The sequence below is a fragment of the Vombatus ursinus genome, unplaced genomic scaffold (assembly GCF_900497805.2).
Source record: "Vombatus ursinus unplaced genomic scaffold, bare-nosed wombat genome assembly UNPS02000580.1, whole genome shotgun sequence".
Taxonomy (NCBI): domain Eukaryota; kingdom Metazoa; phylum Chordata; class Mammalia; order Diprotodontia; family Vombatidae; genus Vombatus; species Vombatus ursinus.
In genome coordinates, this window is record NW_020940358.1 from 22,797,272 (window position 1) to 22,821,745 (window position 24,474).

Consider the following 24,474-nt stretch of genomic DNA (forward strand, 5'->3'; position numbering starts at 1 on the left):
AACTGGTATACAATACTGATGAACTTCTTTCACCAAGATCTTCCATAAGCCTTAATAACTGATAGTATCAAAGGCCTTGGTCAGATCAATGAACATTTTGTACAGACCTCTGATTTGCTTCTGGCATTTCTCCTAGAATTTTTGGGCAGCAAATATCATGTCAACTGTTCCTCAGCCCTTTCTGAAGCCACACTGGCTCTCAGGTAGATGACCATCTTCCAGGTGAAGGATCAGCTTATTAAGGAGGACTCTGGCCAGAATCTTGCCAGCAATGACTAAGATAGAGACCTCCCCTGGGATTGTCATTGGTCAACCTATTTCCTTTTCCTTTATAGAGATGCACAATGGAGGCATCCTTGAACTCCTGGGGGATAACCTCCTCTTGCCATATAACCTGGAAGGTTTCAGTCAGCTTCTGTATGAGTAGATCTCTGCCTTATGGATTTCTGCTGGGATAGAATCAGCACCAGGGGCTATGCCACGTGAAAAGAGCCTTGTTGGCATTTAAAACCTCTTCTTCAGCTGGAAATTCAGCTAGAGAGGGATTAACTTCAACGTGAGGTATATGGTCAATGGCTTCAGCATTGGTTGATGATGGTCTGTTGAGAAGACTATGGAAGTGTTCAGCGCATTTCCCTAGGATCATGTCCACATCACTAATCAATGTGGCTCTATCAGCTGAGTAGCCGAAAGGCACCATAGGTCTTTGGCCCATAAATAGCCTTCAGGGCATTGCATAAGCACTTTGGGTTGTTGCTATTGGTATAAAACCGAATTTCATCTGTTTTCTTACTGAGCCAAGAATTCTGCCTCTAAGCTTAACTTACACTTTAATTTTGATGAAGTTAAACACTAATGGACAAACTGTCCTGCTGGTAAACCCTGTGAAGTTCTTGGATTTTTGTTTATCAGCTTCTGAATTTCCCCATCATTTTCGTCAGATCAGTCCTGATGTTTGTGAGTGTACTGGCTCAGATGAGCAAATGTAGTGCTGTCACCAACTCTCTGAAAGCTGCCCCCTCCTTTTCTGCTCCACTGTTGCTAACTGTGCGCTGATTCAGCTTTCCCTCCAGGTCAGGAATACACTGGTTTTTTTTGGTTTTTTTGTTTTGTTGTTGTTGTTGTGTGTGTGTTTTTTTTTCTTTTGGCTAGGCAATGGGGTTAAGTGACTTGCCCAGGGTCACATAGTTAGTGTGTCTGAGGCCAGATTTGAACTCAGGTCCTCCTGAGTCCAGGGCCGGTGCTTTATCTACTGTGCCACCTAGCTGCCCCTATGGAATAAACTGTTCATGCATGGAGAAGTGTTCTAATCTGTTGATGGTGAGTCTTCTGATAATCATCTTGCCTTAGAGCCATCGGTTTTGTTGAATCTGAATGTTTAGGTTGGAGAGAATAAGTCTTTGATTGGTCCAGCACTCTGTGCCACACATCATTTTCCTCATTCTTATATCCCATCTGTCTCTTCTCCTTACAATGACATAGTCTATTAAATGTCAACGTTTGCTGCAAGAGTGCATCTATGAAGTTTTACTGCATTTCAGTAAATGGAAGACAGTGTTGGTGATGAGGTCATGAGATGAACAAATCTTCAGTAATATAGTGACCACTGTTGTTGCTGTTTCTGACTCTGTTCCTCCCAAGGACTCCCCACCATGTCTGATAGTCTGTGCCTATTCTGGTGTTAAAGTCACCTAGAATTACAAGCTTGTCCTCTTCTGGCACATTGACGATGAAGGTCTATAGGTCTTCATAAAAGTTTTCTTTGACTTCATCAGGGCTTATCGTGGTGGGGATATAGGCATTAATTATAGTGGCATGACATTTTCCTGCAAGTGGCAGTCACATTGTCATGAGCCTGTCACTCAGTCCTTTTGGGAAGCATACAAGCTTGCTGGCTAGATTACATCTGATTGTGAAACCTATGTGAGCTTCACAGTGCTCCTCATCACAGCAGCCATCCAGAAGAATGCGTATCCAGCTCCGGCTTCAGTAAACTGGCCTTCATTTGCCACACTTGTTTCACTCAGTGCTGCTAATTGGATGCAGTACCTGCTGAGTTCTCTCACAATAAAAGCTGTTAATTTTTCAAGTCTACTGGATTTTGTGTTGTCCATGAGTGTGCACACATTCCATGTGCCAGTGGTGAGGTGAATCATCTTTGCAAAAACTTTTTACATTTTTTTGTGTTGTATTTCAACCACAGGGTGGGATCCCTGCCTGCTAAAAAGACAATTTTCTAGTCCTTTCTCCAAGTCAGGAGGTAAGCAGTACAGTCCTTAAAAAAGACTACTTGGCAATTTGGAACTATGCCCAAATATGTATAGCAGCTCTTTTCTGGTGGGAAAGAATTAGAAATTGAAGGGATACCCATCAATTGGGGAATGGATAAACAATTTGTGGCATATGATTGTGATGGAACGCCATTGTGATATAAGAAATGATAAGCTAGATACTCTCAGGAAAAGCCTGATGAATTGATGCAAAGTGAAATGAGTAGGACCGGGAGCAAATTGCACACAGTAACAGTAATATTGTAAGATGATCAACTTTGAATGACTTAGCTATTTTCAGTAATACAGTGATCCAAGACAACTCTGCAGGACTTATGATGAAAGATGCTATCCATCTTCAGAGAATGAACTGTTGGAGTTTGAATATAAATCAAAGCATACTTTTTTAACTTTTTTATTTTTCTAGGGTTTTTATTTTGGTCTATGTTTTCTTTTACAATATGACTAATAAGGAAATATGTTTTGCATGACTATACATGTATAACCTATATCAAATTGCTTGACTTCTCAATGAGGGGGGTGGGAAGGGAGAGAGAGCATTTGGAATGCAATTTTAAAAATGAATGTTGAAAATTGTTTTTACATGTAATTGGGGAAAAATAAAATACTGAAGTAAAAATGAAAAAAAAAAAGGCTGCTTGGACACCCGGGGGCTGCTGAATCCCACTGCTGCTTCAGTCCAGTGAGAAGACAACCCTATGGCCCGGCCTGCCTGTGTGCAGGGTTGTGATTACAGCTCCCAGTGTATCCACACCTGCTGCTTCATCACTCTCCTGTTACCACAAGACTTCAGGGTAGGTAAAATAGTAAGATAGTAAAATAATAAAATAGTAAAATGGTGGATGATGGATGATGTCTTGACTTGCACATGAATTGCAAGTCTTCAGCCCTGAGTCAGCCTCACTCTCTCTTCCAGAGTCATTGAAGTCCAGTGGCAAGACAAAAGTCAAGATGACTGGTGATGGCCCAGGATGGCCAGAGAAAGTCTTCACATGCTTGGAGTAGGCATCTCCTAACTCACCAGCAGGTTTAAGTCTTGTTGGTTACCCTCAACCTGATTTAGCTAGTCTGCCTAGATAGTTTTACTAGCGGTAGCTACTGCTCATGCTATAGCTTCCTGGAGCCACAGGTGTGTTGGGTGACAGGTGGGCCCCAAAGGTGGTTGATGAGCAGCCCTGAAAAGGGTTTGGCAAGCCCTAGAGGTTCTAGTCCTCCGTGAACACCCCATATACCTTCACTTGTCTATACTGTCTATATTATTGAGATTTCATGAGATGGGTTTCATGACTGGAATATGAATCTGGAAGAGTAAAGTTTATGCAAGAGAAATGTATAGGCAAAAGGAAGTGAGGAGAACATGAGCAGTGCAGGAAAGGTATTGCATTTTTAATAATAATAGTTATGGGGCAGCTGGGTGGCACAGTGGATAGAGCACTGGCCCTGGAATCAGGAAGACCTGAGTTCAAAACTGGCCTCAGACACGTGATATGCACTAGCTGTGTGTCCCTGGGCAAGTCACTTGCCCCGAGTGCCCAGCAAAAAGAAAAAAAAATAATTGCTAACATTTATATAGTGCCTATTATGTGTTAGATACTGTGCCAAGTAATTTACAAATATTATCTTATTTGATCCTTACAATAACCCTGGGAGGCAAGGGCCATCATTTTACATATGAGGAAACTGAGGCAAATACAGGTTAAGTGACTTTGCCCAGAGTCACACAGCTAATAAGTGTTTGTGGTTATATTTGAACTCAGACCTTCTTGACTCCAGGCCCGGCACTCACTCTATTACACCACCTAAGGAAATCTAGAAACCAGAGGGGAAAATTGAAGGAGAAGGAATTTGGATGAAGATCAATGGAAACAGACAGAAACAGAAATAATATTGCCTTTGGAGTATAATACAGACCACCTGGACAGAAAGAGGAAGTGAATAAGGAGTTCATGAAACAAAACACGAACCTGGCACAGAAGCACAATAGGGAAATAATGAGCCACTTCCATCACCTCACTTTGCCAGAACAGGACAACTAATGATCGCTTGATAGACTTAAGGATTATTTCATCCTTCAAAAGTTGGAAGAACCAATGATGGAATTTCTGTTCTGGACCTGATTCTGACCAATAAGGAGGCGCTTGATTCCAGGGTGAACCTCAAGGGAAAATAACCACTCCATCTCAGAATTTGTAACAGAGGAGAGGAAACAGGCATAGTCTAATGCATAGCCCTGGGGAGAGCAAATTTCAGAAAAATGATAGGTTTCTACCTATTTTCTACCAATAATTACAGTAAGGAAAAGAAATTATTTAAAGGAACATGTGGATACACAAGGAACTTTTTTTTTCTCTAAATTTCTTTTTATTTTATTTTATTTTTAGGCAATTGGGGTTAAGTGACTTGCCCACGGTCACACAGCTAGTAAGGGTCAAGTGTTTGGTCTGAGGCTGGATTTGAACTCAGGTCCTCCTGACTTCAGGACTGGTGCTCTATCCACTGCGCCACCTAGCTGCCCCACAAGAAACTTTTTTAAAAAGATATGTACAGGGGCAGCTAGGTGGTGCAGTGGATAGAGCACCAGCCCTGGAGTCAGGAGGACTTGAATTCAAATCTGGCCTCAGATGCTTGACACTAGCTATGTGACCCTGGGCAAGTCATTTAACCCCGATTGTCTCACCAAAAAAAAAAAAAGACATGTACATATATATAAAGTGATTAAAATGTCCACAATGCTGTCACCCTCATTCAGATCCTCATCACCTCTTGCTATTGCTTTAAAAGTAACTGCCTCCCAACTGCTCCCTCTGTATCCATCCATCCTCTCCTTTCTCCAGTCCATTTTTTTTTTCATGTAGCTGCCAAAGTAATCTTAATGCAATGATTGGATCAGGTTACCCCCATCCTCAAAACCTTACAGTGACTCTCTATTGCCCATAAAATAAAAAAGCAGATTCCTTAACCCTTTGAATCTGAGACTCCATTACCGGGCTTATACCCCAAAGAAGCTGTTATATAAGAGGCCAAAGTCATATACTCTAAAATATTTATAGCAGCACTTTTTGTAACAGCTAAGAATTGGAAACAAAATCAGTTGCTGTTGAGTCATTTTTCAGTAGTGTCCAACTTTTTGTGATCTAATTTGCCCATCAAATTAGATGCCCATTAATTGAGGAATGGTTAAACAAATTGTGGTACATTAATATAATAGAATATTACAGTGTTATGAGAAATTATGTGTATGATGAATATAGAGAATTATGGAAAGATCTATATGAACTAATGCAGAGAGAAGTAAGCAGAGCCAAGAAAACAACACACACAATAACTGTAACAATGTAAATGGAAAGAACAGCTACCCATCAAAAATTCAAAAGTGAATGTAACAAAATGATAAAGATCAGCAGGATTAGAATGAAGAGCTTGAGAAGATAGCCCCAATCTATGCCCTTTGTGAAGGTCTGTGGAGGTCACAAAGGTTTTGGACTTTTTCAGTGTATCTATCAGTTGTGTTGATTGTTTTTTTCCTCTCTAAAATGTACTATTTGTCGTGTGGGATGGCTCTCTGGCAGGGAAAGGGGGAAGGATACTTGAAATAATTGGGGCGATAAAAGAAACAGAAAATAGATATCAAAACTTGACAAAAACAAAATAAAAACGGATGCAGTGCTGGCCCTGAAGTCAGGAGGACCTGAGTTCAAATCTGGCCTCAGACCAAACACTTGACGCTTACTAGCTGTGTGACCCTGGGCAAGTCACTTAACCCCAGTTGCCTAAAAAAAAAAACAACAAAAAACACAGAAGATGTTCATAAAAAAATTTAAAAATTGAAAAAAAAAGATGTTCTCAAGGAAAGGTAACAGGGAGGCTAATACAAATTTATATCACAGCATGACATCATAAGAATAGTCTCAGGAGTCCTAAAACTCAGAACAAGCTGAGGTTTGTGAGGAAGACTAAGAACAACAGAAACTTGTTGTTTCATTTTTCTAGCTCTGTTGGGTGAAAGAGGAGGTTGGAAGAAGGGATAAGACTAGGAGAAAAGGGATGATGGTAAGGAATGAGACAGAGAAGTTTGAGCTATATACCTCTTATTATTCTTGAAAGCAGTGGTCTCCAAAGTGGGGGCTGATGTCCACAGGGGCATGGCATCAACCCGAGGGGTGAATGGGTGACCTGGCTTCAAGAAGTATATGATTGATCCATTGACAGTTGGGAAGCAAAAGGTAGAATGAGAGTCAATTGTTAAATGTTCAGTGTGAACATTTACACATCAGAAATCAAATGCTACAAATCAGGGTTTGATTTATTATTTTGTTTATTGTCTATTCTTTAAAAAGTGATAGAGCAAATGTCAATTAAGCAGATTAAACTCAAAAAGCATCACTTGAGAAAGCCAACTGTCAAACATTTACCAGCATACTCCTGTTGGGAACACAGGTCACATCTCACCCTTGCTGCAATAGCCAGTTGATAGCCAATTGTGGGACTTGTCCCCAGCACAACTGCACATCCCCCAACACTGTATCTCTTCCCTCTTCTGTAAAAGCTACCAACCTCCCTCCTTTTGAGCTTGGTGTAGGTCCTTCAGTACAGGTATAACATAAATTAATGGCAACCCACAGCAGCTACATCGGTGCCATTGGGAAAAATTCCCTTATTCCCCATATCACCCCATGTTTTTTGGCAAGTGCACTTGGGAGGGTAGGCTTCACTATCGGGGCAGTGAACAGTGACTGGTGATCTCCAGTTTTCATTTTGGGTAGGACGGAAGGAGTCACCCAAGAGGAGCAGAAACGGTGGGTAGATTATTATCTCTAGTGCAGAGGTCTCTTTGCTTGGCATGGCAGAGAATAAATTCAGAGGCTAAGGACTTCCATCACAGGGCCACTTGGCGTCAGAGAGGAGAAGGCCACAAAGCTGTAGAAAGTTCCTAAAGAGCCAGGGACAGGGCTGACAAGTCTTTTTGAAATACCTCAGCATCCAACTTCCTCTTTACCACGTGGTTAGCCAGTCTAACCTGTAGTTAACTACAGAATATCTACACATGCTCCACAGCCTCTCCAAGGCACTTCCATTCCATGTCATCCCAACTCTCCTGGGAAGCAGGCTCCTCAGTTTCTCTAATGGACAGGTGCCATCCTGGGTGCTCTACACAGGCTCCAGACCCAGGTTTCCGAAATAAACCTAGACTTTGATCTCCACTGTAACTGTGAGTTAAGAGAACTATGAAGATCTAAAGTTCCTACTCCATTTTGTGGCCCTGTGCCTTACTTTCCCCCAGCTTCTACTCCTGCATAGTCTCAGAAACCCTCTGTTTGATCCAACAACATGTCCTTATTCTAGGGGCAACTAGGTGGCACTCTGGGTCTGGAGTCAGGAAGACCTGAGTTCAAATTCAGCTGTGTGACCATAGGCAAAGTCACTTAACCTATCTGCCTCAGTTTTATCATCTGTAAAACTGGGATAATAATAGCACTTACCTCCCAAAGTTGTGAGAAATCAAATGATCCAGGAGCAGGTAGGTCGTGCAGTGGATAGAGCTCTGGTCTTGCAGTCAGGAGGACCTGAGTTCAAATCCAGCCTTAGACACTTGACACTTACTAGCTGTGTGACCCTGGGCAAGTCACTTAACCCTGATTGCCTCACCAAAAAACAAAATAAAAAAGAAATCAAATGATCCACTCTTTAACAGACCCAAATGAACTATACCAAGAGACTGAAAACTGGTGGATCTGAGTGCTGAGTGTCTTTGAAAGATTACAAAGAATAGGAAAGATGCTACAAAAATTGACAGTAGCAGATGGCCCAACAATCTAAGAAGGAAAGAGAGTGGAATCTGCATATTACAGGCCTGTGAGCTTGATTTAGATTCTAGAAAAGGAGCAATAATGACAAAGACCCAGCATAACTTCAGTAAAAGAACATGCCAGACTAATTTCCTTTTTAGATAGGACCATTAAATTATTATTAAATTAATAATACTAAATTATAAATGAATAATAAATTATTATTAAATTAAAGATTAGGGCAATGCTATAAATCTAGTTTACCTCTATTTTTTTTTTTTTGCTTTTTTTTGGTGAGGCAATTGGGGTTAAGTGACTTGCCCAGGGTGGCACAGCTAGTAAGTGTCAAGGGTCTGAGGTCAGATTTGAACCGACTCTAAGGCAGGAGCTCTATCCACTGTGCCACCTTGCTGCTGCTAGTTTAGCTCGATTTTATTTATTTATTTTTTTGTGAGGTAATTGGGGGTTAAGCGACTTGCCCAGGGTCACACAGCTAGTAAGTGTCAAGTGTCTGGTCTGAGACTGGATTTGAACTCAGGTCCTCTTGATTCCAGGGCCGGTGTTCTATCAACTGCGCTACCTAGCTGCCCCCTCTAGATTTTAATAAAGCATTGGATGAAGTCTCTCATTCTATTTCTGTGGGAAAAGTTGGAGAGATGTGATCAAGACAATAGTATAGTTAGGCGGATTCAGAATTGGCTAAGTAGCCAGACCCAAAGGCTAGTGAGTCAAATTTCATGTCAATTTGAAAGTCTCTAATGGAATGCCCCAGGGATCTGTGCTTGGCTTTGTACTGTTAAACATTTTTATTCATGACTTAGAAAATGCACAAATGGCATGCTTATCAATTTGTAGAATACAGAAAGCTGGTTGTAATAGCTAGTAGGTTAGATGCTCAAGAATAAAAAAAAAGATTTTGACAGACTAGAATGATGGACTAGAACTAATTAAATGAAATGTAATAGTGAAAAAAAGTAAAGTCCTACAATTGGGTTCAAAAAATCAACTTCACAAAGACAAGATGGGAGAAGTATGGATGGATAATGATTAGTCTCAAAATATGGAGGGGGAGGGGCAGGGCTGATTTGTAGACTATTGCAAGGGAAATGAATCAACATTGTGAAACACCAGCCAAAAAAGCTAATGCAACCCTAAATTGCATTTTAAAAAGCAGTGTCCAGGATGAAAGAGACCATAATCTCATCATACTCAACCCTGGTCAGACTGTATGATGTGTTTATTTCTAGCTGTTATATTTTCAGAAAGATGTAGGTGAGCTAGACAGCACCCAAAATAGGGTGACCAGGATGGTGAAGGGCTTTGAGATTATGACATGAGGCTCAGCTAAAAGCAATAAGGAAGAGAAGACATTAGAGCCGGAGAATAAAAAGTCCCTGTGTTTAAATCCCTGGGTCTAGGTGGGAATGGTGGCAGGTGCTTATAATCCCTGCTATTGAAGAGCCTGAGGCTGGTGGATCACTTGAGCTCAGGAGTTCTGAGCTGGTAAAGCCAATGTTGGGTGTCTGCTTTGTGTGCCAATATGGTGAGACTGGGGGGGGGAAGGGGGGGCGAGGTACAAGGCTGACTAAAGAAGCCGCGGATCTGCCCAAGCTTGGAAATAGAACAGGTCAAAACTTAAGTGCTGGTCAGCAGTAGGATTGAACCCATTAATGGCCATTGCTTTTCCAGCCAGGACAAGACAGAGAAGGAGTTATTGAGTTGTTTCAGTCACGTCCAGCTCTTTGTGACCCCATTTGGGGTTTTCTTGGCAAAGATACTGGAATGGTTTGCCATTTCCTTCTCTAGCTCATTTTTTTTACAGATGAGGTAACTGAGGCAAACAGGGGTAAGTGACTTGCCCAGGGCCACACAGCTAGTAAGTGTCTGAGGCCAGATATGAACTCGGAAAGATGAGTGCTCCTGACTCCAGGCCTGGCACTCTCTATCCACTACACCACCTAGCTGTCCAAAGATTGCGAAACACAGTCTCAAAAAACCCAAACCCCCCAAATCCCATGTTCAATCACCCATTCTGTGGACTCAACTACAACTCTGACTTGATAACTCATTCATCCAGTCACATCACAGCCAAGGAGAGAGTCAACTTAAAGATATACACACAGGGAGTAAACATTAACCAGGAAAGGACCCAAACTATGGCAGTACCAGGGAGCAAATGAAATTTTTGGAGTAGTGAAGGAATGCCCACATGACAGAATGGATGGAAAGCTGACCTCAGAGTCAGAAAGATGGAAGTTCAAATCTTGCCTCTGACAAATCCTGACCCAACACCAGGGGCAAACCGACTTCTTGTCACCCTGGACTACGTGCTGTCTCTAAGGCTATGTCTTTTTTTTTTTTTTAAAGGCAATTGGGGTTAAGTGACTTGCCCAGAGTCACACAGCTAGTAAGTGTCAAGTATTTGGTCTGAGGTCAGATTTGAACTCAGGTCGTCCTGACTTCAGGGCCAGTGCTCTTAAGGCTATGTCTTGAAGAACAATTGTATGCATCAGGGAGGGGGAATTTCCTTGCTAGGAGTTCCTTAAACAAATGAAATCACAAGTCTGTATCAAAAGAAGAAAAAAAGACAAGATGCCGTCAAGCAGATTCCTCCAGAGAGGAGAGCTCTTGCACCTGCCCCCTTCTCCCTACCCCTACACCCTCCCCCCCCCTTCAGTCTCAGCCTTTCTCAGCTGGACAGCTGTAACACCTTCCGAAATGGTTTCCCATCTTACAGTCTCTCCCCTTAGCCACCCATCTTTCAGTTCTACATCCTGTGACCACCTCCGTGCATTAGTCCAGGCCTCCTTCTGGTATCCGCAAGATACCAGACACCTCCAAGCATCTTTATCTTCCTTCCAGGTTCAGATCGGGTGCCATCTTCTTCAAGAAGTCTTTCCTGATACCTCTGGCTATCTCTTCAAATACCTTGTATTTACTTAGCTGTATATACATGGTATTCCTCTAAGGTTGTAAGCTCCTTAAAGACAGATAGGGTTTCATTTTTGTTTTGGTATCCTGTGCTTAGTTGAATTGAATTAGAATAGAATTAGAATAACTTTCTAACTTCAAAATTCCATGACCCTAGATCTCTATGAATTGCCTTTAGAAGATGTGGAACACGTTACTCTAACAAAGGACTGGCCAATTAATCCTGGGAGTATGTGTAATTAGTTCTGCCTATTGAGGCAGATCAGTGTAGTATATAGAGTGCTGGGCCTAGAGTTAGGAAGACCTGAATTCAAATCTTGCCTCAGATATTTACTAGCTGTGTGACCCCGGGCACATCACTTTTCTTTTGTCTGCCTAAGTTTCCTCAACTATAAAATGGGGATAATAATAGCACCTATCTCCCAGGGTTGTTGTGAGAATCAAATTAGATAATATTTGTAAAATGCTTAGCATAGTACCTGGCACATAGTGGATACTTTAAAAATGCTTGTTTCACCACCGCCAGCATTGGTAACCCACATGGTATGCCTGCTTCTGGAAGTATGTGATGACCGTGAAATGGAGGGCCACCTTGCCACTTCAGAGTAGGTGCAGGTATTCTATGACTGTTTCCAGTCCATTTACTGAGTGAAGAAAAACTTTTCTATTGGTAGCTGAGCTGAAACTGAGTGTGCATCCAAAGGCCCTAACCAGTTCACTTAATCTCCCTTTACCCTGGTAGCAAACAAGGTGAAGGTTGATTGGCAACAGAACAACCTTGTGAGTTTCAAAAGGTCATTAGAGCCAGCAGAATTTACCAACAGCCATAGCTGCTTCAGCCCTGAGGAGCAACTTGCTTGTTCCGGTCTGGCGGTGAATCAACCAAGCAGTCAAAAGCCCAAGTCCTGGAAGCAATGGAGTGACTAAGCCTTTGGCTATGCTGGACCTACAGGTCAAGTTGTTGGTGGGAGGAAGGTGTGTCACAGTCACTTTATGTTGGAGCCCTCTCTTCCAGAGATCACAGTGGAAGAGGGGATGGTGGGCTCCCATTTCCAGGGGATGTGTTTGTACTTCCAGTCTTTCTGTATCTTCTCCGTAAATATCCCTTTGTAAAAAACAAAACAAAACAAACTGATCAATTATCTATCATATAGATGAGATATGAACTGGTTAAATTGATAGTGGAACCCTAATCAGTGGTATTGATGATAGTAAGGAAATATTGTCACTGGACCTTTTATATTGAAGAGAACATATCAGAATGGGAACCAGATCTAAGAGCATTACAAGAATCACCCTAACCCCTGGGGGTAACCCTTGAACTCTGGGGAGCAAATGTAACTGTCCTCTGGGATCCCAACTTTCCAATGCAAGTGGAAATTGGGGTTAGGATCCTCAGAGTCTTATAAAGTTTCCATTAACTAATAATTAGAAGGAGTTGCATTTTAACAATTGTCCAACAACCTTAAATAAGTCACTTCTCTGTAAAATGAAATGAGAGTTGAACTAGATGAGCTCTAAAAATCCTTTCAGGTCTATAAATAATGGCAAAAAATGAAGTGTGTGGGCCAGGTTGTTGTTGTTGTTTGTCCTTCATTCTTGAAGAGGACCATGACATCAGGGAGGTGATGAATGTCTTGCAAGTGAATTGGATTTAAGTGAGGGAGGGCGGCTGTGCAAAGTCACCAGCCTCACTTTTTCTTCTGGAGCCAGGTGAGTCCAGTGGCAAGATGGAGACTTGCCTCCAGGAGGACTGGAGGTGGCCCTGGATGCAGTGGAAGACCTTGAACTTTTTTTTTTTTTGCTTTTTGGTGAGGCAATCAGGGTTAAGTGAATTTGACTTGCCCATGGTCACACAGCTAGTAAGTGCCAAGTGTCTGAGGCCGGATTTGAACTCTGGTCCTTCTGACTCCACTGTGCCACCTAGCTGCCCCAGAGACCTTGGCCTTTTAAGCTAACATCTCTCCCAGGTCTCAATTTGACTAAGGCAATGCCCAATCAGTGATTAAGGCTAGGTAAGAAATGAGGTAGACAATGGCCTCTTTTTCTAGTTTAAAAAAAAAAATCAATCTGGGAGGCAAGGACCCTCAGGATTTCTGGCCAAAACAGAAACCTTGCTAATTACATTCACTCTGAGCTAATTGGGGCCCAAACAAGATAGCCTTTCCCACTCTTAATAATTAAATGTTTATAATCATTCAGGTTTTTTAATGAAAAAAAGTGCTTTGAGATCTTCAAAGGCAGGTATTAAAGACATAAAGTACTTGGTATGATGCTGGATAGTGGAAGCAGTGTGGTTTAAGGAAAGGCAAAAAGAAAAGAAGAGGAGAAAGAAAGAAAGAAAGGAAAGAAACAAACAAACAAAGAAACAAAGAAAGAAGGAAAGAAAGAAAAAGAGAAGAGAAGGAAAGAAGAATGAATGAAGAAAGTCTTTGTATCTGTAAAGGAATGGGAGTGGAGGGTTTCTATGAGAAAGCCCCAGAATGATCAGAAACCCACAGAGTGGACCTTGGAAGCAAAGGAGAGTGTCGATCACTACCAACCCAGGTGTGGCAGCTGTCAGACTAGAGTTCTGAGACAGTAGTAGTGAAGGTCCAGTACTCTGACCCTCAAAGTCCGATGTGCTCTAACCCAGGAGGTAGAGGTCAGGACACTTGCCTAGGTAACCTGGGTTGAAATCTAGTAAAGCTAACCACAAAAAAAAAAGATAGCAGGAGTCAGAGCTTGACCCTGGTACAAATCCTCAATTCAGGAACTAAGGCTGGAGAAATGAGAAAACACAAGAAGATACATATTGTTTAATAAATTATAATAAATATAGTGAAATTTTAAAAAACCAAACCTAGAAGAAAAGAGTAATTCCATAACAATTATAAGCAGAGGCTCAACAGAAAAAAAATTTGATTTTCCACAACTGAATGCCTAAGAGAAAATTTTAATGAGATAAACAATTATATTAAAGCCCTGGAAGAAAGAACTGGAAGATTAAATTGTTCATAACAGAAAGTGGTGAATCTCACCCAAATAATGGGCTCCCTGAAAATTGGAATAGATCAAACAGAAATCAATGACTCCATGTAACATGAAAAATATTAGGAGTAGAAGGATAGATAGATAGATGAATAGTTGGATGAATAGTTGGATGAACAGGGGCAACTCGGTGGTACAGTGGATAGAGCTCTGTCCTGCCAGGAGGACCTGAGTTCAAATCTGATGTCAGACACACAACACATGACACCTACTATCTGCATGACTCTGGGCAAGTCACTTAACCCTGATTGCCTAGCAACAAAAAAACAAAAAAACAATAGTTGGATAAACAGATAGGTGAATAGAAGAAAGATGCTAAAAAGATAGGTGGATAGATAGATAAAGCATTTGTTGAGCACTTACTATGTGACAGGTAACATGTTAAGAGCTGGGGATACAAATAAAAGCAAATAAAACAGTGCCTGCCCTCAAGGAACTTACATTCTAATATGGAAAGGCAACATGTAAAGAGGGGAAGTGATTTGCCCAAGGTCACATAAGTAATAAAAAGCAGAGCCCATTTCCTCATGTGTATGGAACTGTCCAATGTGGGGTGGACAAGATGTTTTTTCAGGTCCCCTCAAGCTGTACTTCTATGATGTTTTGATCCTATTGAAAGAATGGGCTTCCATTCCCACCCCAGGTTGCTGTTTGTCCTTCATTCTTGAAGAGGACCATGACATCAGGAAGGTGATGCCATGAATTGTAAGTGAAATGGATTTAAGTGAGGGAGAGCTATCCAAAGTCGCCAGCCTTAACTTTCTCCTCTGGAATCATCTGGGTCCAGTGGCCAGATATATATCAGGACAACTAGAGATAGCTCCTGTGGGCCAGGTGGTGGCTAAGACTAGTATGCCGATAAATACGATGTAAATTAGAATGTGATGAGTTCATAAGAGGAATATAAAGTCCTAGGAGAACAGAAGTGGGAGAGGATGCTTCCAGTTGAGAATCAGTGAAGGTTTCATGGAGGAGGGGGCATTGAAGCCAGTCCAGTAAAACCAATCATATGTTCATCAGTCAGCTCACTTTCTCCATTTCTAAATGAGGCTGTAAAATCCTGCCCAAAGAATTATCACTGAGTCAGGCTATTTAGAACATAGTTCAGTGTCCAACTGGGAGCAGCACAAATTGAATTTGTCCAGAAACTACATCAGATCATCATTTATCTGCCTCTGTTCTCTCCTTTTTTTTTTTAAGCATTCTGTGTCTCTTTCTTATTTGACTGCAAATGCAAAACCTATTTGGCGCCATCTGTAATGCTAGTATGCACATAGTAGGCAAAGAACAAACATAATTTAGATGAAGCCCTTGATGGAATGTGTAACAGTTTTGGTGATGATGCATAGCTGGGAGGGGTGAGTGATTAAGACATTGGATGACAGAACAGGGGGATGTGGTGAAACAATGGTTTATGTGAAAGAAACTTGGAGGTTGAGTTTATTATGCGTTAAAAATGAGTCAGCATGACAAGGCGAGCAAAAAAACTAATGTGATCTCAATATGAGGTAATAGTCATCTGGTATCTAGAAGGAGGGAGGAAGTAGTCATATTGTCTTCTAATCTGGCCAGAACCCATCTGGGGTATTGAGTTCAGCTCTAGGCATCGTGTTTGAAGAAATGTTTTGAGAAGTTCCAGCCAAGATGGCTCTACCTGAACAAAGAAAGAATGTTCAGCCCCCACACAGCTGCTATTCAAGCAGAAGTTCACACCAGAACAAATAATGATAAAGAAATCTAATGAGAAGATACGGTAAGTAATTACTTATGTCCCAGATGTAACTGGAGTTCCAGTGGAACTACTCAAAAATGTCGGTCAGAAGCCCTTAAGAAATAGGAACGGGGGCCACCAGCCAAGCCAATGGCAGCACAGGCAAATAATTCTTTTTTTTCCAGTTTTTTTTTTCTTTTTAGGCAATTGGGGTTAAGTGACTTGCCCCGGGTCACACAGCTGGTAAGTGTCAAGTGTTTGGTCTGAGGCCAAATTTGAACTCAGGTCCTCCTGAATCCAGGGCTGGTGCTCTATCTACTGCGCCACCTAGCTTCCCCTAGGCAAATAATTCTGCAGCCTCCCAACAAGACCAGAGATAGGCCAGAAACAAGTATAGCCTGTGTCCAGAGGAGACAAGAGCAGAAGGTTCCCCTGAGAAAACCCAGGGTGATCCAAAATCAAAGAACTAGAGTCAGGGGGAAGTTAGGTGGTGCAGTGGATAGAGCGCCAGGCCTGGAGTCAGAAAGGCTCATGTTCCTGAGTTCAAATCTGGCCTTAGACACTTACTAGCTGTGTGACCCTGGGCAAGTCACTTAGCCTGGTTTGCCTCAGTTTCCTCATCTATAAAATGAGCTGGGGAAGGAAATGGCAAATGACTGCAGTATCTTTGCCAAGAAAACTCCAAAAGAGGTCATGAAGCGTGGAACACAACTAACAACAACGAAAGAATCAGGGAGGGGAGGGGGGTTCATCAATTGAGGAGCAACTAAACAAATGGCAACATTTGAATGTAACAGAATATTATTATGTCATAGAAAATGATGAAAGAGAGGATTTCAGAGAATCATGGGTAGAATTAACTGCAGAGTGAAATGAGTAGAACCAGGAAAACATTGTATACAGGACAAGAACAACGTAAAGGAAATCAACTTTGAAAGACTTAAGCACTCTTATCGATGAAATGATAAAACATATCTCTATGATGAGGCAGGTTATACCCACCTCTTTACCAGAGAGGTGATGGACTCATCATACACCAAGAGACATCGTTTTTGACCGTTGACTGCTATGTAGATTGATTTTGCTTGACTATGTTTATTTGTTACAAGGTTTTGTTTTGTTTTGTTTTTCTCTCTAGGTTTTTAATTAGGGAGTCTAGATAGGGAGAGACATTAGCAAAAGGGATCTCAAGAAAAAAGAGTCATTTAAACATTTTTTTAAAAAGCGCAGCACAGAAGGAAATACAGAAAGAAGCACAAACTAGCAGGACAGATTTGAAATTAATGTGTGAAATGTGTTATATGCTTTTCTTTTGTAACATGACTTTGTAAATGCCCAGATCACCTGAGATAGCAGGCCCTTTGTAGAAGATAGCATGAACCTGCTTCTGGGAGAAGACATCCTGCATTCCTCTGCCACGTGGGTGGGGGCAGCTTCTTTACATTGGCTGTGTGGCCAGAACAGACTTCGTCTTTAAAATTACCAGCCTGAGACAGTCTTTCTCTTTCCAGCGGTGCCCAGGGGGTAGATGTCTTGTTGATTAACACATTGAGGGCAGTGAACTAAGCTGTGATGGGAATGACTGCCTCTCCCTGCTTCCCCCACCTTTCACCTTTTATAAAGGCCCTATGGTCTAAGAATCAGGCTTGGGTTTTTGGTCTCTTTTGTTTGTCCTTTTCAGTTCTAGGTGCAGCCAGTGTAGCCTCTAGACTTTGAAGCTCAAGCCAGGGCAACCTTGGAGCTAACATTCCAGGCTGGGCATTGTTGCCAGCCCAGCAGGGAAGCCCTAAGAAGCCAGAATACCATAAGGTAAGCCCACGAAGGCTTTGGGCTTGGAACTCAGTAGGGTTGTGCTATGCGGGAGCTGAGTTAGGCTGTTCCCTTAATCCCCCTCCCCTCCTTAGAGACTTGGTCTAAAGTGGGATTATGCCTCCCCCAGGTGTTGGAGTGAATATCTGTAATACTTGTTCTTGCTGTACCTACCTGCTGAACCTCTGATTGTTAAGTGCTTCAATGTAACCAGGCAGGCAGCTAGGTGGTGCAGTGGATTTAGCTCTGGCCTCGGAGTCAGGAGGACCTAAGTTCAAATCTGGCCTCAGACACTTGACACTAGCTCTGTGACCCTGGGCAAGTCACTCCACCCCAATTGCCTCAGTAAAAAAAGCGCAAAAAAGATAAGATACTATTCGGGGAAGCTAGGTGGTGGAGTGGATAGAGCACCAGCCCTGGATTCAGGAGGACCTGAGTTCAAATCCAGCCTGAGACCAAACACTTGACACTTACTAGCTGTGTGACCCTGGGCAAGTCGCTTAACCCCAATTGCCTAAAAAGGAAAAAAAAAAAAAACAAACTGGAAAAAAAAAATGTAACCAGGCTGGAGTAATCACTGTTACACTTTAAAAAACAAATGGTCATGAAAAGGAGATTCACAGTTTCATGTAATTTTTTTTTGTGTGTACTGTGTATGTGGAAATGCTCTCTTTTGTTTAGTTTCAGAATAAAATATAAAATTAATTTTTTAAAAAGAGCAATGATGACAGAATGGATCAGATGCCCAAGAGGGCAATCCTTTTATTAAGGGGGGATTTGTTCCGAGAAGTTTGGATTTAGTCCAAGGGCCACACTTGAGGACCTAGAGGGCCACATGTGGCCTCTAGGCCACTGGTTCCCCACCCCTGATCTGAGGTTTTCTTGTGGAAGAGGATGAAAACTATTTTGTGTGGCCCCTGAAAATAGACCTAAAACCAATATGTGGAACTCATAGTGAGGCAAATTCTGCTTTTGGATAAGGAAAATTTTTTTTTTAATGAGAACTGAATGAAAATTAAATAGGTCACCACATAAGGTAGTGAACTTTCTGGTTACTGGATGTGTCCAAGTAAAATGTAGATGGATGACCACCACTATGGGGTGCTTTTGATGGACTCCAGCTTTGGGAGAAAGCTAGATTATATGTAAGGTTGAATTACATATATGTAAGGTTCCTTCCCAGGTGTGAGATTTTCTGATTCTAAACACTTTAAAAATATTTTCTGTCTCTGACTTAATGATCTTTGGTTTTCTCTGCTATGAAACTGAGAATAAATTTTAGTGTATAGGATCCAATTTCAGAAAGTCAAATATACATAGAAAAAAACATGAAATATTTCTATTTCTCATATTACTGGTTTAAAGAGGACTCCTCATACATAAGACTTTTGATTTAGCGGCCACTGAGAGTAAAAATCAATGACATCATTTTGGCAGCTACTGCCATCTGGTCAACCATTTAGAACGCTTTCTGCAGTCTGACTGAGCAGGAGTCATTTTTCTCATTCCACGAGGGATGAGGAGGACACAGAGTGACCTCTATCAAGGATATATTTGGAATTCCTTAGTAATTCAAGGGGCCAAATTCATTACTTCTTTTAACCCATGAAGGTATTATTTCTATTAAGTGTTTTCATTAGTCTTAACTGTTCCTAGGAGATCTCAGTCCTATTTGAAATAGTTTGTGAAGAATTAGACCAATAATCAAAAAGTCCCCACTTTGGTTAATTTAATGAATAAAAATAGACAGCAAGGACTGTCCAGATATGCAGAAAGAAAGGATGTCACAGAAGGCCCTGCAGTTCATCTTTTAAGTAGCTTATTTTAGGGGCAGTTAAGTGGTGCAGTTGCCTCACCAAAAAGAAAAAAATAAAACAAATAAATATCATATTTTAGGCAAATATAATTGATGGAAAATTACATTATGATATTGAAATCTTGCTGGGCAGAAGCCCTTTTTGTCTTTTGTCCCTCTCTCCAGGTGGGCTGGAACATAGTCCTTTCAGGGACAGTGTTAGTCTTCATCTAGTCCAAGGCCCTTATTTTGTATACGCTTCTCAGAGACCCAAAGAAAAGAAGTTTTTTGCCCAAGAAGCAAGGAAGTGGTTAGAATTGGGACTTGAACTCAAATCTTCTGACCTAAATTCTATTCAGTTCATTTCAATCCAACAAACATTAAGTACATGACTACAATACAAAGGTACTGTACTTGGCAGTGTGGATATAAAGACATTTAATTCGTCCCTGCTTTCTTCCTTCCTTCCTTCCTTCGTTCCTTCCTTCCTTTCTTTTTTCTTTCTTTCTTTTTTTCTTTCTTTCCTTCTCTCTCTCTCTCTTTCTTCCTTACTTTTTTTGAATTTACTTAGTATTTTATTTTTCCTCAGTTACATGTAAAAACAATTTTTAACATTCATTTTTAAAACTTTGAGTTCCAAATTCTCTCCCTTCTTCCCCTCTGACCTCACCCTACCCCCGCATTGATAGGGCAAGCAATTTTATAGAGGTCATGCATGTGTAGTCAAGCAAAACATTTCCATATTTGTCATGTTGTGAAAGAAAACATAGACAAAAAAAAAACCTCAAGAAAAATAAAGTAAAAAAAGTATGCTTCAATCTGTATTCAGACACCATCAGTTTTTTCCCTGGGGATAGACAACATTTTTCATCATAAGCCTTTCAGGGGCAGCTAGGTGGCGCAGTGAATAGAGCTCTGGTCTTGGAGTCAGGAGGACCTGAGTTCAAATCCAGCTTCAGACACTTAACATTTACTAGCTGTGTGACCCTGGGCAAGTCACTTAACCCTGATCACCTCCCCAAAAATAAGTAAGTAAATTTAAAAATATAAAAAATAAGTCCTTCAGAGTTGTCTTGGATCATTGTACTGCTGAGAATAATTAAGTCATTCACAGCTGATCATCTTACAATATTGCTGTTACTTTGTACATAGTATATTTCACTTTGCATCAGCTCATATAAGTCTTTCCGGGTTTTTCTGAGAGCATCCTGCTCATCATTTCTCATAGCATGATGGTATAACATCATAATCACATACCGCAGTTTGTTCAACCAGTCTTTAATTGATGGGCATTTCCTCAATTTCCAAATCTTTGCCATCAGAAAAGATCTGCTATAAATATTTTTATACATATAGGTCCTTTTCTTTTTATCTCTTTTGGGGTATAGACCTAGTAGTGGTATTGCTAGGTCATAGGGTATGCATGGTTTTATAACCCTTTGGGCATAATTTCAAATTGCTCTGCAGAATGGCTGAATCAGTTCACAACTCCACCAACAGTATAAGTCTCATTTTTTCCCACATCCCCTCCAGCATTTGGAGGGGACCTATTTTCCAGGTCAGTCCAATGAGATATTTCACATTGTCTTCTATTTTTTCATTCTTTTGATTTTGTTTTATTGTTTCTTGATTTCTCATAAAGTCATTAGCTTCTATTTGCTCAATTCTAATTTTTAAGGAATTATTTTCTCCAGTGAGCTTTTGCACCTCCTTTCCCATTTGGCCAATTCTGCTTTTTAAGGCATTCTTCTCCTTATTGTCTTTTTGTTCCTCTTTTACCATTTGCCCCATTCTGTTTTTAAGGTATTATTTTCTTCAGTGTTTTTCTGTGTCTCCTTTACCAACATGGTGACTCTTTTTTCATGATTTTCTTGCATCACTCTCATTTCTCTTCCCAATTTTTCCTCTACCTCTCTTACTTGATTTTCAAAATCCTTTTTGAGCTCTTCCATGACCTGAGAACAATTCATATTTTTCTTGAAGGCTTTGGATGTAGGATATGAATAGAGATGGTGTTGGTCAGGGAAGACTTCATTGGTGGCACCTGAGTTGGGCCTTGAGCGAAGGAATTCACTTTAACTTAGAGAGTGGGGAAAGTCTATTCCAAGCATGGTAGATGCCATGAGGAAAGACATGGAGATGAGAAAGGATGGAGTGAAAATGAGGGATAGAAAATAGTTCAGTTTGATGAGTAGATGGACCTCAGAAAAACCTGAAAAGACTTACATGAACTGATGCTGAGTGAAGTGAGAAGAATCAGGAGAACATCATACACAATAATAGCCACATTGTGTGATGACTGACTTTGACAGACTTAGCTTTTCTGAGCAATGCAATGATGTAAGACAAATCCCAAAGACTCGTGATGGAAAATCTGTCCACATACAGAGAAAGAACTAAGGAGTCTGAATGCAGATCAAAGCATACTATTTGCACTCTCTCTCTCTTTTTTTATTTCTTCTTTCTTGTAGTTTCTCCTATTGGTCCTAATTCTTCTTTACAACATGACTAATGTGAAAATATATTTAATGTAAATGTATATGTATAGCCTATATCAGATTGCATGCCATCTTGAGGAGAGGGGAGGGGAAGGAGGAAGAGAAAATTTAGAACTCAGAAGTTACAGAAGTGAATGTTGAAAATTAAAAATAAATAAAAAAAATTTTTTAAAAAGAAAATAGTCCAGTTTGACTGGGCTAGAGAACAAATGAAGAGAAGCAGTGTGATGATTCCTGCCCTCAAGGAGCTTACATTGTAATAGGAGGAGAAAACATGTTACATAAATAAGCATATACAAAATACATATGTAAGAATTTTTGAACATGGCCAATGTGGGAATTTGTCAATGATATCTATATTTATATATTTATTTATGTATTACAAGTTTTATGTTTAAATTTGGGGGAAGTAGGCATAAAAGAAAATAAATTGTTGCTAATTGAAAAAAGTAAAATAAAACATTCATACATATATGTGTGTATGTATATATCTATATATATCTATATATATCTATATATATAGATATATATAGGGGTAGAGGATTTACCACCTCAAAAATATAATCACAAAAGGCTCAGACATCTCAAATCAATTAATAATAGTACAAACTAGGTGCTAAGAAATCTTTAACAACTTTACCTTAATGTATAAATAAGTCATTAATTCATTTGAAAGGAATGTAAGGTTTTTGTCCATTGGATGAAGACAAATTATACCCCACAAGAAAAGTCTTGTGACTTGCTGAAGGAATCAGACATCCCTCTGGGTCTACATATAAAAATAGCAGGCCCTGAAGTAGTGGGCAAATCCCGTGCTGGTGGACTCCAGATTTAAGAGCTGAGAATTTTAGAGTTGGGTACAGGCTCCCACAAGGGAATAATTTTTTGAGGGAGAACACAAGTTTCTTCCTCTACCATTGACCATATTATAGGAGAGAATGAATCAGTAGCAGACAGTGTATCCAGCTAGGGTCAGGGAGATTGGACCAGGAAGACATCACATATTCCTCTGGGAGCAGAGTGGGAAAAGTTCTCTGAAAAAAAAAGAGGCAGCTTCAACTTTGCATCATAAATAATGCTACATAGGGATTCAAGAAAGGACTTCTAAATCACAGAGCACCAGGAATTGAGTTACTGACTCCTTTGTCACATGGCCCCTACAAATATCTCACTACCATTGTACTCTAAATTTGTTACCATTCTCCTCATGGACCTGTGTGTACTTGTAAGAGACCCATGCCACAGGTTTGGGGAGGAATCTTTTGTCCCAACTGTGTTTTTTCTACCACTTTAATAAATTTCTTTGCTAAAGCTACTTAAGTCTACTGGCTAATTGTTGATAAGAAATTCATTAAAAGGAATTCATGAGTGATAGTACTAGAAATTTAGCTCCTCAGGGTTACCCCTAGAAACTTGAAAGGGAATAGATAGCCACCTTCAGAAGACCCCAAACCTCCAGTATAAATGTGAGTTATGCAAGTGGGCCCAGAGGGGGTACATCAACACAATAAATACAAGGTAATTTGGGGAGAAAAGTACTAGTAGTGAGGGAGTATCTGGAAAGGCTCCATATGGAAGATGACACTTTAGCTAAGCAGATGAGGAGAGAATGCATTCTAAACATGGGTGACAGTTTTTGTAAGGAAATAGAGTTGGGAGATGGAGTGTTATGTGTGAGGAATAGTAAAAAGTTCAGTTTGCCTGATCTATTGGGCATGTGAAAGGGAGTAATGTCTAATAAGGTTAGAAAAGTAAGTTTGGATTGTAATAAATTGTCCATGAAACTGTCGGAAGTATATTGTATGAGAACATTATAGTTATGTCTGTCTAGATTTAGTCAAAGAATTTAACAAGTATAATACAGATGGGTCAAAGTGGATTAAACAGTATACTGGAATCAATGCAATCTCAAAGAAAGAATTTTCTATTGATGTTGGTTACAAATGGTTCCTGGGTCCAGAAATCTTTTCACCTAGAGTTTGCTAATCCAGACTTCACACAACCTATCTCAGAAGTGGTAGATGAGGTAATTCAGAATTGTCCCATCGATGTTAGACATCCTCTCTACAAGAGTATTGTCCTTTCTGGGGGTTCAACCATGTTCGGGGATTTTGGATGTCGACTACAACGGGATTTGAAAAGAATTGTTGATGCAAGGCTGAAACTAAGTGAGAAGTGAGAAGAATTAAGTGGTGGTAGACTGAAGCCCAAGCCTGTTGATGTGCAAGTCATTACACACCACATGCAGTGATATGCATAATGGTTTGGGGGATCAACGCTGGCTTCCACACATGAGCTCTAACAAGTATGCCACACCAAAAAGGATTATGAAGAATTTGGACCTAGTATTTGCCGCCACAACCCAGTATTTTGGGTCATGTCTTAAAATTGACTTCATAGTTATAACAGTTGAAGAAGTGGGGAAGAGCTCATCTTTTTGATTACCTGTTTTGTCTGGATGGCTGATATTAAGATAGTAAACTCACTTCACAAGAAAAAGACCAAACATAATTCAACAGGAATATTTTAATAAATGTATCAACATATGAATGTAGAAGAAAACCAAAATGATTAAAAGTGTTTTTCTTTAGATAATATTTGAATCTATGTGTAACAAAAAGAA

General features: G+C 40.5%; 1 pseudogene; it reads left to right on the forward strand.

The window, feature by feature from the left end:
* Positions 1–10,669: 10,669 nt before the first annotated feature.
* Positions 10,670–24,237, forward strand: LOC114032913 (annotated as a pseudogene).
* The last annotated feature ends 237 nt before the right edge of the window (positions 24,238–24,474 follow it).